The sequence below is a fragment of the Chiloscyllium plagiosum genome, chromosome 9, assembly GCF_004010195.1.
Source record: "Chiloscyllium plagiosum isolate BGI_BamShark_2017 chromosome 9, ASM401019v2, whole genome shotgun sequence".
Lineage (NCBI taxonomy): Eukaryota > Metazoa > Chordata > Chondrichthyes > Orectolobiformes > Hemiscylliidae > Chiloscyllium > Chiloscyllium plagiosum.
Window position 1 is genome coordinate 32532475 of NC_057718.1, and position 6000 is coordinate 32538474.

The following is a 6000-nucleotide window of genomic DNA, read 5'->3' on the forward strand; positions in this document are numbered from 1 at the left end:
ATTCTTTATTCTACCTCAAACTTGTGGGAAATTGAATGAGAAAAACATGGAAAAAGAGAGTGGGTGGTGACCTAAGAGAAAAGAGGATGAAGAGAAGAGAAACGACAGTGAGAAATTGTTAGTGGCTTTGAAAGTACATTTTAAGATAAACTTCAGGAATGGGGTTCCTTATGATTACATTTAAGATGATTGATCCAAAAAGTGGGCCATGGGAAGGATTGCATCATGATGGTCAACTTACCGATTAACAACTGTGCCTCCTCCATTTCAACCTGGGCCTTCCACTAGGGGGCCCAAGCACCTGCCTGAATCCGGCAGCAGCCCCTTGAAGCAATGAAAACTTTTTGATGTCGAATCTAGTGAACCGAGTTGAGTGGACCATGTGCAATAAATGCTCCCTTTAAAACTGTTGGTCAAGAGGAAGATGACCCAAGGCTTTAGGCCTGAAATTATTTTGTACAGTGCAACTTGTTGTCATCCAGGCCATTCTTCAACCCACCCAATACTAAGCTGGTCCAGAGCTACAAACTGCAGCAGGATACCCTTTTAGAGTACTCACTTCACCAGTAGATTTTTATGCATTAACTGGGGCATTCAAAACTTAACATCTAACTCCAGATCACCAGTGACATAATTCAGAGATGCCGGTGTTGGATTGGGGTGTACAAAGTTAAAAATCACACAACACCAGGTTATAGTCCAACAGGTTTAATTGGAAGCACACTAGCTTTCGGAGCACTGCTCCTTCATCAGGTGGTAGTGCTAGTGTGCTTCCAATTAAATCTGTTGGACTATAATCTGGTGTTGTGTGAATTTTAACCAGTGACATAGATTGTGATGCCCTTAAAAATGTCAAAGTCTAAACACTTGACTGATTGCTTGATTTATTGTACTGAGGTACAGTGAAAATCTTTGTTTAAGGGCAGTACAGGCAGATCATAGTAAGCAATGACGTACAGATCAAAAGATTTAGATGGAGGCATACAGGTAATATTGCACAGAGTGTACAAGAGAGATCAACATTAGCAAGGTCAGCATTATTTGAGGCTAGAAAGTCCATTCAGTAGTCTAATAACAGCTGGGAAGAGGCTTATGCCCGAAACGTCGATTCTTCTGCTCCTTTGATACTGCCTGACCTGCTGCCCTTTTCCAGCAACACATTTTTCAGAAGCTGTCCATAAACCTACTTGTCCATGTGTTCAGACTTCTGATGTTCTGCCTGATGGAAGACTTGTGGGAGATCATTACCAGGGTGCAAAGGGTCTTTGGTGATATTGGCAGCCTTTCCACAACAGCAAGCCATGTAAATGGAGTCAATGGATAGAAAGCTGGCTTCCGTGATGGTCTGGGCTATGCACACAACCTTCTGCAGTTTCTTAGGATTCTGGGCAGAGTAGTTGCCATACTAGGCCGTTATGCAACCGGACAGTATGCTTTCAGTTGTGCATCTGTCGAAGATAGCGAGGGCCCTTATGGACATGCCAAATTTCCTGAGCTGCCTGAGGAATAAGAGGCAATGTTGTGCCTTCTTGACTGTTGCATCTATATGGGAAGACCAGGATAGGTTGTCGGTTATTGTCACACCGAGGAACATGACGTTGTCCACCCTTTCAATCTCAGTTTTAACATCACATATTCCAGAACACATGAAGCGAAAATGTTTGGTGACCTCCATCAAATATGTCCTTTCTCCATCCAGTTTATACTGCTCCCTTAGAAAGAAATCATAATCACCTTAACATTGGTCAATGTGGCATGAATTACCATGGAAGCCATTAAAGCAAACAGTATAAATAGTTCACTAAATAATTAAATGCATTTCTGGGCAAGAGAATGAGGTCTGATAAGAAGGTAAATTGATGAGATTAAGATCTATGGAAAGTATTTACATTTCAGGTTAATGACCTTCCATTAGAGTTCTGCCAAAAAGACATAGACCTGAAGCTTTGGAGGGAATTTAACAACCACAGCAAGGATAGCCATCTCTTGGCTGGAAAACAGCTGGAAGTCCCATAATGGTCATTGTCGGGAGGCCCGATCAAGTCTCACTGTCGGGTTTCCTTATTTCATGAAAAAGAATGTTTGATTCATCTGAATGGCCTGCTTATGTTGGAGCAGTTAAAGGGAAAGGATCAGTTAATTGTATATATGCCATTTTGGATAAAATTAATTTGTATCACTGGCGTCCAAGATAATCTTCAAATTTTTATTCAATTTGTTTCTCTTAAAACAGGTTTCCAGCATACTTTGATCTTGATGACCTGCTCTTTCATTTTCCTTTATTTGTACACATTTCCTTCATGGTCTTTTCATTTATCACCCTTTAACACTATTTTCCCCTGTATTTCCACACTTGTACTTCTATTGATATGTTTTTTCATAGTGTCCATTTGATGGAATAGCAGCCTTCTCTGTCTGAAGGAATGGCAGTCTTCTCCGTCTGAAGGAATGTCAGCCTTCTCTGTCTGAAGGAATGGCAGCCTTCTCTGGCTGAAGGAAATGCGGCCTTCTCCACCTGAAGGAATGGCAGCCTTCTCTGTCTGAAGGAAATGCGGCCTTCTCTGTCTGAAGGAAATGCGGCCTTCTCAGTCTGAAGGAATGGCAGCCTTCTCCACCTGAAGGAATGGCAGCCTTCCCGGCTGAAGGAATGGCAGTCTTCTCTGTCTGAAGGAATGGCAGCCTTTTCCGTCTGAAGGAATGGCAGCCTTCTCCACCTGAAGGAATGGCAGCCTTCCCGCCTGAAGGACTGGCAGCCTTCTCCGTCTGAAGGAATGGCAGTCTTCTCCGTTGAAAGGAATGGCAGCCTTCTCCATTGAAAGGAATGGCAGCCTTTTCCGTCTGAAGGAATGGCTGCTTTCTCTGTCTGAAGGAATGGCAGCCTTCTCCGCCTGAAGGAAATGCGGCCTTCTCCACCTGAAGGAATGGCAGCCTTCTCTGTCTGAAGGAATGGCAGCCTTCTCCGTCTGAAGGAATGGCAGCCTTTTCTGTCTGAAGGAATGGCAGCCTTTTCCGTCTGAAGGAATGGCAGTCATCCCCCTCTGAAGGAATGGCAGTCCTCTCCATTGAAAGGAATGTCAGCCTTCTCTGTCTGAAGGAATGGCAGCCTTCTCCGTCTGAAGGAATGGCAGCCTTTTCCGTCTGAAGGAATGGCAGCCTTTTCCGTCTGAACGAATGCAAGCCTTCTCTGTCTGAAGGAATGGCAGCCTTCTCCATCTGAAGGAATGGCAGCCTTCTCCGTCTGAAGGAATGGCAGCCTTTTCCGTCTGAAGGAATGGCAGTCTTCTCTGTCTGAAGGAATGGCAGTCCTCTCCATTGAAAAAAATGGCAGTCTTCTCTGTCTGAAGGACTGGCAGCCATCTCCGTCTGAAGGAATGACAGCCTTCTCTTTCTGAAGGAATGGCAGCCTTCTCCATCTGAAGTCTTTGGCTTTGGTTTTGAAGAAGTGTGAAACATTAACACTGTTTCTCTGTCCACAGATGCTGCCAGACCTGCTGAGTTCCTCCAGCTGTCTCTGTGCTTGTTTCAGATTTTCAGCATCGGCAGTATTTTGCCTTGATATTTCGCTCCTATCTTTACAATTGCAAACTGATTCACAGTCAGCTGGGTCGCTATAGCTTCCCTGGACTTACCTTTCTGCAGTGTTGAGATGCTTTGTTGATTTATTGCCAAATCAAGTACTCAACTTTAAAGAAAAACAAGAACTGAGATGCTAGAATTCAGAAATAAAACCAGTAATTGCTGGAGAAACACAGCAGGTCTGGCAGCATCTGTGGAGAGAAAGCGGAGTTAATATTTCGAGTCCAGTGACCCTTCTTCAGAACAAATACTCAACTTCCTTCTGTCATCAGATGCATTGCTTTAAATAGAAGCATGAAAACTCCGAAAGATGTTGCCTCACACTGGATTATGGTTCAAAAAATTCAAAATACTAACTGATATATTTCTTAACATTCTACTCTTCAGATTTAAATGAATAAAATACATGCCAGCTTGGAGGACATCAGGGCCCATCCCATGCTCAGCCAATGTCTTTCCCAGTGTATGCATGCACACACAGAGTTATTGGATAGTGATCTGGGACCCGAGCCCTTGCTAATGTTTAATCCTCCATATCTCAGAGGTGCAAGGTTCAATGGTAGTGGCCCTACTACTACCCAAACTGAGATGAGTTAATGCAGTAAACACAGAACATTGATCCTTGGAACTTTTCTAGTCTATGTGGCTCCTCAGCTTACTAGGTAATACATTAAAATAAAACCTGTTTAAAATTTCACCTTGAATAATTACATTTTCTCTAAAGTTTCCGCCTATTTCTTGTTGGTCGGCTATGGATCCCCTTACAAGTTGCATCTGGAAAGTGCTTACGCCTCAGCGCACAAAAAATGAATTGTTCAAAAGGGAGAGGAACTGAGATAATGAATGATCTAACCATTAATGTACATCTCGTTTTTACCAGTTCACTCACCTGTCTCAAACTTCTGGAATAATTGATAGTTACGTTAGAATGATGTATGTAGAAAGCGGGAAAACACTGTTTTAGGAAACAAAAAGAGGAAGGAAAGCTTCTGTGGCGACTCAACAGCAGCATTTTTCATTTTCACCAAACTGAACAAATAAAATACATATTGGCTGCAAAAAGCAAATGAAAGAACAAGTGGATCTCCAGATGATTTTCCTTTTATTAATGCTAATCAGTTTTCTCGATATTCTCAGAACTTCTTCATTAAGGTACTCACCCAAATTCAAGGAAGTCATATTTGAATTGATTCCTGTGCATAACGCCTCACGAGGGTAGTGCACTGAAAATCAAGCCCTGCTATTCCCACAGTCATCACAAATGTTAAAAAGAAGTTACCAAAATATGCAAATTCACCAATTTATCTGTCAGTCTCTGGTTAACAGAAATAATGGACCAGGCTTCTTTACGTAAATCCTTTATAACCACAATTATGAACGACTGTGAACTGTTGGCATATAATTCTACTAGTTAGTAAACTCCCTGATGCACATACAGAAACACACAGACAAATATGAGTCGCTTCAGGTATTTTACTTGAGAAGAAGTGAGACACACTACCTCCTCTCACAGAGGTCAGTGTGCATCTCAACGTGTCATTCACATCCAGAGCTGTTCTGCTACCTAGGAACCAATCCGAGAGTTGGACACAATCGCTAAGCCAATCAGCTATATATTGCCGGCCAAATCTCAATTTTGCATATACCCATGGTACCGGCTTGTCTACAAACAGCTTCCTATACTGTTTGAACAAAGCAGCAGTGGAAGCACTACACTCAAAACCGTTCAGTAATCTGATTTTAAAAGTGCAACCATTGTTTCCACAATCACTTGTTTTTAAAAAGTCATTATTCCATTTCAGTCCATGCTCAAAAATACAGGAAGTAAAATTACTGTCTTTACATCTGAATCTCACTTTTTATATCTGGTGTCATTTAATAGCAATACATAGAGTCATAGAAATGTATAGCATGGAAACAGACACTTCAGTCCAACCCGTGCATCCCAACACAATCTAGTCCCACCTGCCAGCACCCGGCCTATATCCCTCCAAACCCTTCCTATTCATGTACCCATCCAAGTGCCTTTTAAATGTTGCAATTGTAGCAGCCTCCAACACTTTCTCTGGCAGCTCATTCCATACCCGTACCACCCTCTTGCGTGTAAAAGTTGCCCCTTAGGTCTCTTTTATATCTTTCCCCTCTCACCCTAAACATATGCCCTCTAGTTCTGGACTCCCCGACCCCAGGGAAAAGACTTTGTCTATTTATCCTATCCAGGCTCCTCATAATTTTGTAAACCTCTATAAGGTCACCCCTCAGCCTCCAACACTCCAGGGAAAACAGCTCTAGCCTGTTCAGCCTCTCCCGATAGCTCAAATCCTCCAACCCTGGCAACATCCTTGTAAATCTTTTCTGAACCCTTTCAAGTTTCACAACATCTTTCCGATAGGAAGGAGACCAGAATTGCATGCAATATTCCAA

The 6000-nt window shown here is 42.6% G+C and overlaps 1 protein-coding gene across 2 annotated transcripts in view; it reads left to right on the forward strand.

Annotated features, from left to right (window-relative positions):
- Positions 1–6000, forward strand: part of prkcea (protein kinase C, epsilon a) — a 594816-nt gene that overhangs the window by 565161 nt on the left and 23655 nt on the right. The gene's annotated exons all lie outside the window — the stretch shown is intronic.